A 10601-nucleotide genomic window follows, 5' to 3' on the forward strand; every position below is an offset into this window, starting at 1 on the left:
AAAGCCTGTTTGTTACTCTCTCAACTTCCAGTCTTTTGTAGTAATTGATAGTGCATCAATTTTATTACCAAAGTTAAATGTTGGCTCCAAATGCTGATCAACCGATGGCGCAAAACGCTGAGCAGCAGGCGCTGCTGTGAGCCCTCAGACCAACATGCCTGGACCTAGACCCCCAAGAAGCGGGTTCATCGACTAAATTCGCACAATGGCTGCGTTGCTTTGAGGCGTATCTGGAAGCCTCGACCATGACTCTCGATGAAAATAAACTGAAAATCCTGGCCTCGAAGGTGAGCCACCAAGTCTATACTTTAATCCAAGATGCGATGACCTACGCGGCGGCTATCGACCTACTGAAAGGGCAGTATGCACGCCCGGTTAACACGGTCTATGCCAGGCACCTTTTAAGATCTTGCAGACAGCAGCCCGGGGAATCGGTGGAGGCCTTCCTACGGGCACTGCGGGTACTCGGACGTGGCTGCGACTGCAAGGAAGTATCGGGTGCGGCACATGCGGAGGGACTGATACGAGACGCTTTCGTTGCGGGTCTAAGGTCCGACTACTCCCGGCAGAGGCTGCTGGAGAAGGGTGAAATAGACCTGACAAAGGCAGTGTCCCTCGCGCTCTCGCTCGACGCGGCCCACAGAAATATGGATGCTTTCTCCCCTAATCGCCCCGCGCCGTGGACGCCGCAATCTTGGGCCATGGAACCGCCACCTCCGACTGCTGCAGCGATGTCCAAGGCACAAAAATGCTATTTTTGTGGCCAAGCTAAACACCCTGGAGCACGCTGCCCCGCGAAGAATGCTACCTGCTCCGGCTGCGGGAAGAAAGGTCACTACGTTAGCGCCTGCAAAGGGAAGACCATTAACGCCAGCAGCGCCGCGTGCGAACCATGGACGCAGCCATCTTGTCCACCATCTTGGGCTCCCCCAGCCGCGTGAGGATCTGGACCGTGGGCGCCGCCATTTTGTCCGCCATCTTGGACGCCTCCGACTTCGGTTACGGGGGACCCGGACTCCACCACCGCCTCATCGGACGACCGCATCGACGCGCTTGAACATACACTGGCTTCCGTGACGCTGGATCAATTTCTCATGCATCAACTGTCCAGGTCCATGATGGACATTATGGTAAACGGCCGCGCCACTACCTGCCTTTTTGACAGCGGGAGCACGGAGAGTTTTATACACCCCGACACGGTGTGCAGTTACTCTCTCCCGGTCCTGCCGACGCATCATCGCATCTCTATGGCTTCCAAAGCCCAGTCAGCGGATGTCGGTGGCTACTGTATGGTGACTCTTTCAGTGCGGGGTACTGAATACAAAAATTTTAAACTTCTGGCCCTGCCCGATCTCTGTGCTGCCGTCCTACTGGGGTTGGATTTTCAGTGCCACCTTAAGAATGTCACTTTAGCGTACGGTGGACCCCTCCCCCCTCTCACGGTCTGCAGCCAGCAGTTTTTAAATCGCCCGCCGCGTGCCATTTGCAGCCTCTCCACCCTTAAAGTCTCCCACCCCTCCTTGTTTGCTAACCTCACCCGCGACTGTAAGCCCATCGCTACCAAAAGTAGGCGTTACAGTGCCGGGGATAGGGGTTTCATTAAATCCGAGGTAGCGAGACTCCTGAAGGAAGGGATTATCGAGAGCAGCAATAGCCCATGGCGAGCACAAGTGGTGGTGGTGAAGACTGGCGGAAAACAGCACCTAGTTATTGACTACAGCCAGACGATCAATCGCTACACCCAGTTGGATGCATACCCACTCCCCCGCATATCTGACATGGTCAATTAGATAGCACAATACCGGGTGTTCTCAACAATTGATCTGAAGTCGGCATACCACCAGCTCCCCATCAGGGCTGAGGACCGCCAGTACACAGCTTTTGAAGCTGACGGTCGGCTCTATCACTTTCTCAGAGTTCCCTTCGGCGTCACCAATGGAGTTTCTGTCTTCCAACAGGAGATGGACCGGATGGTTGACCAGAACGCGCTCCAGGCCACTTTCCCATATCTAGATAACGTCACCATCTGCGGCCACGACCAGCAGGACCACGACGTTAATCTAGAGAAATTCCTCCGTACGGCCCAGCGGCTGAATCTCACATACAACAAATACAAATGTATGTTTCGCACCATGCGCCTCGCCATTCTTGGCTGCGTAGTGGAGAACGGAGTCATCGGCCCCGACCCCGATAGAATGCACCCTCTTATGGAGCTCCCCCTTCCCCACTGCCAGAAAGCACTGAAGAGATGCCTAGGGTTTTTCTCTTACTATGCTCAGTGGGTGCCCAACTATGTGGATAAAGCCGGACCCCTCATCAAGTCCACCTCCTTCCCCCTGACAGCAGAGGCCTGTGCAGCCTTCACTCTCATAAAAAGCGATATTGCGAAGGCCACAATGCACGCTGTGGATGAGTCCCTCCCTTTTCAAGTGGAGAGCGATGCATCCGACTTTGCCCTGGCTGCAACCCTTAACCAGGCGGGGAGACCCGTGGCCTTTTTCTCAAGGACCCTCCAGGGCCCCGAGATTCGACACTCCTCTGTCGAAAAGGAGACCCAGGCCATTGTGGAAGCCGTGCGACATTGGCGGCATTACCTGGCCGGAAAACGATTTACCCTGCTCACTGACCAGCGTTCAGTGGCTTTTATGTTTCATAATAAGCAGCGGGGCAAAATCAAGAATGACAAGATATTAAGGTGGAGAATCGAACTCTCCACCTACAATTACGATATCTTGTACCGGCCCGGGAAACTCAATGAGCCCCCAGATGCCCTATCACGTGGTACGTGCACCAACGCGCAGGTTGATAGACTACAGACCCTCCACAATGACCTCTGCCACCCGGGGGTCACCAGGTTCTTCCATTTTATCAAAACCCGTAACCTGCCCTACTCCATCGAGGAGGTCAGGACCATGACCAGGAACTGCCAGATCTGTGCCGAGTGCAAGCCGCATTTTTATAGGCCAGACAGAGCGAGCCTGATCAAAGCCACGCGCCCCTTCGAGCGGCTGAGCATCGATTTTAAAGGGCCCCTCCCCTCCTCTGACTGCAATGTGTACTTCCTCAATATAATTGATGAGTACTCCCGTTTCCCGTTTGCCATCCCTTGCTCGGACATGACCAGTACCACGGTCATTAAATGTCTGAATGACCTCTTCGCATTGTTCGGTTTCCCTAGCTATATCCATAGCGACAGGGGCTCATCTTTTATGAGCGACGAACTTCGGCAGTACCTGCTCGCGAGAGGCATTGCTACAAGCAGGACCACCAGCTACAACCCCCGGGGGAACGGCCAGGTGGAAAGGGATAATGCGACAGTCTGGAAGGCAGTCCTTTTAAACTTAAAATCTAAGGGCCTTCCGACCTCCAGCTGGCAGGAGGTCCTCCCTGCGGCACTCCATTCCATTCGGTCGCTGCTCTGTACACCCACCAATGCCACTCCTCACAAGAGACTGTTCTCCTTCCCCAGGAAGTCCACGTCGGGGATTTCGTTACCAACATGGCTGACTTCTCCAGGACCTGTCCTACTGCAGAAGCACATGAGGACCCATAAGGCGGACCCCCTGGTCGAGAGGGTGAGCCTCCTCCACGCCAACCCACAGTATGCTTACGTGGTGTACCCAGACGGGCGGGAGGACACAGTCTCCATTCGAGACCTCGCGCCTGCGGGTGCTCCTGAAACACCCTCTTCGCCACCCACCGCTACTCATGCCTACCCCCAGGACACAGTCCCTGCACGAGACCTCGCACCTTCGGGTGCCTCTGAGAGACCACCATCGCTACCTCCCATTACCCGCGCTCTGACCCCTGTAGACGGCATGCAGCAGCCCCAGGGCCCGTCACCGGCTACACCTCCTCTGAACGAGACACCGGGTTCAACGTTGGATGCTGTACCATCACCGCCGCTGCTGCGACGCTCAGGACGGCTTACAAGGCCTCCTGATAGACTTCAGTACACGAATTTTTAGTGCACTTCACCCCGCCGGACTCAATTCTAAACAAGGGGTGAATGTGGTAAACCACGGTTGTTAGTACTGTTGTTCACTCTTGCATATTGTTGTACTTGTCTGTGCATGCCTCAGCTGACTCCGCCCCTGGCTCCACCCTCATGGCTGGGTATAAAGGTGGCTGCTCGGCAGCCCCCGGCCCTTTTGGATACCAGGCAACCACAAGAGGCATGCTCTGTTCTTTGGTAATAAAAGCCTGTTTGTTACTCTCTCAACTTCCAGTCTTTTGTAGTAATTGATAATGCATCAGTGTTCAGTTTATGTTCATTGCTCAGTCTTGAGTTTCACTGCCTTGTGATACCTCTTGCTGGCCTGCTAGCCTGTATTCTGTGCTGTTGTTATTTTGTTTATTTCAAGTAAAGTTTACCTTTGTTTTTGCAACCTAACCTCTGCCTCAGTTTGCCTTACTGCAGTTGGGTTCACCGAGTCCCGGTCCTCACAGTACGATACTGCCACGCTGAAAGCCTTATCTAGCATCAGCTCTTTCTCTGAGAGTAACCTCTTCTGGGTTCCTTCACTGAGGAGTCCACAGACAAATTTGTCCCGTAGAGTATCTGTCAGTCCTGCTCCGAACTGGCAGTGCTTTGATAGCTTGCGTAGTTCCGTAAGGTAATCAGCATTGCTCTCATCTTTATGCTGATTTCTCCTGTGGAATTTAAATCTTTCTGCTATCAGCAGCGGTGTAGGATTTAGGTGTTCCTGTAGGGTATCAACAATTTCGTTAAAACTCTTCGCCATCACTTTGGCTGGAGTAATCAGGTTCCGCAATAGGCCGTACGTTCTTGCGCCCATTAAGTTTAGTAGTACCGATGCCTTTTTCTCATCGGCTACTTCGTTTGCCTCGCAATATACTGTGACTCTTTCCACATACGTGGTCCAGTCTTCTATTGCATTATCGAAGGCAGTGATATTGCCAGTCTTCGGCATCTTGGAAATCTAAGAAGGCGCCTCCCGCGCTTTGCCTTCTTCCCCGATTTAACAAAATGGCGCCTCCCGCGCTTTCCGTCTTCTCCGCCGCTGCTAGCGCTGTTGCTGGCATGTTATGCCTTGATGGTGACGCCCTATGGTCTTCGTGCACTTCCCCCCCGCGCTGCTGCTAACGCCGCTCTCCGCGGTTCCCGTGGCAAACTGCAGCTCCTCGCGGCTTTCTGCACTTCTAATTTCTTTTATCTTCCCCGTTGTTGGAGCAACCCACAGGACACTTTCCTCCCTCTTCTCGGGTCTGTACGCTGCCCGGCTTCGTAGTACCAGCCACGCCCTGTGTGCTCCACCCTCTCTCCTCTTCCCGACAATGCTGCTCGGCCCCATTGAAAAGCCACCCGATCGAGCTCTAGCCCGCCGCAGCCCAGGAAGGATCAGTGTACTACCTGCCACCAGCCCGATTAGCTGTAACACCATCGACAGGATAACCAAGCCTGTCAGAGGCGGTTGCCCACGGTCGACGCCCGTTTCTTCTCTTTGTTTTTTTTCTCTTTCTTCCTTCTGGCCTCGACCTCTGGCAACTTCGCTTCAGGGATGGATCCCCATGAGGTGGTGCAGACTGTAGGTAAGTTCGGATCTGCTCCTCGCCAGTATTATGTCCGTGTGTAATTGAGACACGGACTGCAGGAGTTGGTTATAACAGGTCTTTACTGAGTGGAGACAAATGGGAACTAACTATGCAAAGTTACTACAAAGGCTTATATACAGGGGTGGTCACTACTGGTACTGCAGTATAAAGGCTGCAGAATATAGTTCCTTCTTCAAAGTACATACACTACACTGGCTGCATGTCCTTTTAAGTTCTTTTGGAGGAGAGTGGACAAAGGAGCAGCCCTGTTCGCTCAGCCCGAGCTGGGCATCGAATGAAGGTGTGGTTATACAGAATGTTAGGGATCACCTCGCCACTGGACGAATCCAGGAGGAGATCCCGCAGTGACCTTTGGGAGAAACCGGACAGGGTCCGGAGGAACCTGCCTATTCATCCTACGTGGAAGAGATGGCCCCAGCTGGGTGGGGCATGGCCCCAACCCAGCACTATCCTGACCGAATTTCACTTGCGGGAGACCTCGCTATTGAGGAGTCATGGTGGGGAAGTGCGGGCGCCTTGTCAGATAGGGACGCATTCCCCGGGAGTGGGTGGTGGTGGCCCGGGAAAGATTGTAAAGGGGAGGGGTAGACCCAAGAGTCACGTGGGTGCATTCGGGGAAGGGAGGAACTCACCCAGGGCCCATGGGTAAAGTTGGAGTGTAAGTGTGGCTGGGAAGGATGAGTGGGTGGCCGGATCTGGGATCCAAGTTTGAGTGTGGGGCCAGTGAGAGCCGCCACACAGGCACCCATCATTTTCTGCAGCCAGTCGAGGGAAGACGGGAGGGAGAGGGACTGGGAGTCACAATCCTATACTCCCCGGTCTCGGTCTGTGAAACATGAGGGTTACCCCGCCTCCACAAAGGGACAAGGGAACGGCTCGGGGCTGGTGGATCAGACTGTTCTGTAAAATCCATTCTGTATGTTTTAAAAGTTTAAGACCATTAAAGGGGGGGTGGAAGGAACATTTACTGCCCGGGTGGGAGGAGCAATACCCACTCGAATTTCGCGACCCATCATTGGCACGTGATGGTTGGGGTTTATTTCAGCGTTTTGTTTCAAATGTTTAATGAAGATTTTTGTATTTTGTTTTACAGTTGCAAGTGGTGCAGAGGCGTAGGACCCTCTCCGTGCTTGGGATCATTTTGATTACATTGTATAACTAAGAATGCAACATTTTGTAATATGTTATAATGTACCAAGTGGTGCAGGGGTATGACACCCCTTATTGTAACATTTTGTAATTGATGTATCTGTAGATGCCTACCGTACCATGGTTTTTCTCGGATTTGAGGGGAATAGACGGGTCGGGGAATAAGTGATAGGTAGCTACAGGTAAATACAGGGGATGATTGTTTGTGGGGGGTCAGCAAATTTTGCTCACTTCTTCAAGAGAATACTACAAGCAAGTTGTAAGTATCCAAGGGAGGAATGTAGGGGTCACAAAATCCCCTCAGCCCCCGAAGATTGGGAAATATTAATCCACATCGTGGACGAAGACTTGTGTGATTTAAATTGTCTCTGGGTTGGACAATGTTTTAAAACATACCCAGAACCGCAAAAGGCTGCGTTAAAAAGCTCGTAAGCTAGGCAGCACTTGGACACTGGAATCAAAGAACTTTGTGAAAATCGCACACTTTAAGATTGTACATTTTATTAAAAGATGTACTCTTGAGTTTTGGACTGTTTAAATTGCCCAGGGCATAAAAACGGCTGAAAGACCTCATGGAAACAGAATTTTAAAAGGCAGCAGAAAAGGACAGACAGGCTGTTAGCATATGAAAAGCTCAGCGCTGCCCTGTAGTAAGTTTGAATGGAGCCCGAGCTGTCAGTCACCCTGTGGTATTGGGCGGGTCCGGTAACCTACAAGCTGCTTGTCTACACTGGGGAGTAGCTCGTTTGAATCAGCCAATCATCGGACAGCAAGCACAATGGGTTGTTTACACACATCCATTCACTGAAGTTGACTCTACTACGTGATGTCTCCATGTATGAATGGAGGAACTTAAAAGCCCTTCTCTTGTGTATTCGGACTTTTCGGCGCGAAATTGCGCACGGACCTTTTCGGCGTGAAAACAGCAGGGACTCCCAGGGTATAAAGATTAAGCCCAGGAAGTACTCTGCCCCTTTTTTGTCTCTTTTACTCTTTGGACTGCAGGTGAGCAAGGCTTCTGACCCACTAGCAAGACAATCTAGGGAGAAGTAAAGGGGTGGTAATTTAAGGGAAATGTTGCTAAGATTGTGCGGTTAACATTGTAGCCATTTATCCCTCGTTTTTGCCGTCTGCCTTCCCCGTTAAGCAATTTTACCATGGTTACTTTGATCGTGTGGTGTAGTTTCTTTAGTTTCAATTAAATTTGACTTTCTTGCATCCAGACCATTTGTCCATTTTTAATATATCATTAATTATAAGTTCCTCCAGTCAGAACTGGAGGGGGGGGGGGGTTTAGCGATTTGAAACCGCTGATTGGAATTGGCCACAGTGCAGTGGCAAAGGCTGCCTGACCAGGTAAATTACCGTAAACCAGGTAAAGGATGCCCACCTACACCACTGACATTAGACTGATTGGCCTGTAGTTACCAGGTTTATCCCTCTTCCCCTTTTTTTAAACAGGATGTAACATTTGCAATCCTCCAGTCCTCTGGCACCACTCCCATATATCTGAGGGAGATTGAAAGATTGTGGTCGGAGCTTCTGCTATCTCCACCCTAGCTTCCCTCTGCAATCTAGGATGCATCCACCTGGACTGGGTGACTTGTTAACTTTGAGTGATGACAACCTATTTAGCACCTCCTTTCTATCCATTTTTATCCAATTTCTCTACTCCCCCATCCTCTACTGCGACATTAACTTCATCCTCTTCTTTTGTGAAGGCAGATGCTAAGTACTCATTCAGTACCTCAGCCAAGCCCTCTGCCTCCGTATGATGAGCTCCTATTTGGTCACTAATCGGCCCCACCATTCCTTTAACTACCTTTTACTTTTCATATGTTTATAAAAGATTTTTGGGTTCCCTTTTACATTACCCACTAATCTTTTCTTGTATTCTCTCCCTTGTGCCAGCTGTGGCTCAGTGGGTAGCACACTTGCTCTCTTGAGTCAGAAGGTTGTGAGTTCTAGTCCCACTCCAGGGAATTGAGCCCATCAAAGCTAGGCTGACAGTGCGGTGCTGAGGGAGTGCTGCACTGTTTCTGATGAGACTTTAAACTGAGGCCCCGTCTGCTCTCTCAGGTGGATGTAAAAGATCCCACGGCACTCTTTTGAAGAAGAGTAGGGGAGTTATCCCCGGTGTCCTGGCCAATATTTATTCCTCAACCAACATAACAAAAACAGATTACCTGGTTATTATCACAATGCTGTTTGTGGGAGCTTGCTGAGCACAAATTGGCTGCCGTGTTTCCCACATTACAACAATGACTCCACTTCAAAAGTACTTCATTGGCTGTAAAGAGCTTTGAGATGTCTGGTGGTCATGAAAGGCGCTATATCAATGCAAGTCTTTCTTTCATATAGCCTTTTTCAATTTCCCCCCACTCTCTGTATTCTCCTGGTTTTTGACTGCATTCTGTACCTGACATTTGTCGTAAACCTCCTTTTTCTGTTTTATTTTAACCTCGATATCCGTTGTCATCCAGGGAGCTTGAGCTTTGGACGCCCCATCTTTCCTCCTTATGGGAATATGCTTGGTTTGTACCTGGTGTCAAATTTTGTTTTATAACACTCCCGTGAAGCATGTTGGGACATTTTACTACCTTAAATACGTTATATAAATACAAGTTGTTGTTATTGTCTGAGACTAACAAATTCCACAGAGGAAAAATAACAGTTTTTTTACTCCCAAATATAAAATATTTTGTTCCACGAGATTTATCTGCTTTTATTGATGAATTTAAAAAGTCTCTACTAAAACCTGAGTCAGTGTGTTGTGAGACAAAGAGACTTGTGTCCAATGCGAGGAATAAAGGCCCACAGCTTCCCCTGGCCCCGAGCCCTGAACAAGGGACTGGAGAAACTCGCTGCTCTGCAGATAAGACAATCAGCCGGCGCTAGTCCCGCCCCTCAGGCTCCCCGATTGGTTGGAGGGCCCGCCACTGGCTCGCTCCTCCAGCCCCGCCCACTGGGTGCCGCTAGTCCCGCCCCTCGGGCTCCCCGATTATTTGGAGGACCCGCCGCTGGCTCATTCCTCCAGCCCTGCCCCGCTAACTCCCTATTGGTCGGAAGCTCCCGTCAATCACCCGGGCAGTGTGAGCTGAGCATGCGCGGACCTTGGCAGCTGCCGCTGACACATCAGGTGAGAGAGCTCAGGGAGCGGGTTAATGAACCCCAGGGGAGGCTGCAAGATTCTCAGCAGCTCAGCTCTGCTCGGTGCTGTGTGAATGGGCTGCTCCACACCCCGGCTGCTCACGGGGAATGTCAGTGCGGAGGGCCCAGTGTAGAAGGCCCAGGGTGGAAGGACCAGAGGAGAGTGTCCTAGGCGGCAGGCCCAGCACGGAGGACCCTAGGTGGGGGGCCCAGCACGGAGGACCCTAGGCGGGAGGCCCAGCATGGAGGACCCCAGGCAGGAGGCCCAGTACGGAGGACCCAGAGGAGAGTGTCCCAGGCGAGAGGCCCAGGGCGGAGGACCCCAGGTGGGAGGCCCAGCATGGAGGGCCCCAGGCGGGGGGCCCAGGGCGGAGGACCCCAGGTGGGAGGCCCAGCACGGAGGACCCCAGGCGGGGGGCCCAGCACGGAGGACCCCAGGCGGGGGGCCCAGGGCGGAGGACCCCAGGCGGGGGCCCAGGGCTGAGCGGCTGGTCGACAGAAGCGGAGTCGGGAGATGCTGTGGGTGAGCATGCTGCACGGTTTCTAAAGTTGAAGAATGGTCTCCGGCCCGAATGAGTTCCAGCGGCCCCGCCTGTGCTTCGTCTGGTGGCAGCTGTGAGGCTTTGTTTCGGTGATGGGATCGGGTTTGTGCGCTGCCATTTTGGTGGAGGAAAGACAGACTGTTCCTATCTATAGTCTGGTGCTTGAACAGCCATAAGATGGGA

The 10601-nt window shown here is 52.0% G+C and overlaps 1 long non-coding RNA gene across 1 annotated transcript in view; it reads left to right on the forward strand.

Moving 5' to 3' along the window:
* The window catches only part of LOC147094293 (uncharacterized), a 32885-nt gene extending 24935 nt beyond the window's left edge, over positions 1–7950 (forward strand). Inside the window, exon 2 of the long non-coding RNA XR_015074737.1 lies at positions 6671–7950. This is a non-coding gene — a long non-coding RNA (uncharacterized LOC147094293). The remainder of the gene's footprint in view (positions 1–6670) is intronic.
* Positions 7951–10601: the final 2651 nt, after the last annotated feature.

This window comes from Somniosus microcephalus, unplaced genomic scaffold (genome assembly GCF_052327205.1).
Source record: "Somniosus microcephalus isolate GS21.2 unplaced genomic scaffold, FLI_Smic_1.0 unresolved_chr1, whole genome shotgun sequence".
NCBI classification, from domain to species: Eukaryota; Metazoa; Chordata; class Chondrichthyes; order Squaliformes; family Somniosidae; genus Somniosus; species Somniosus microcephalus.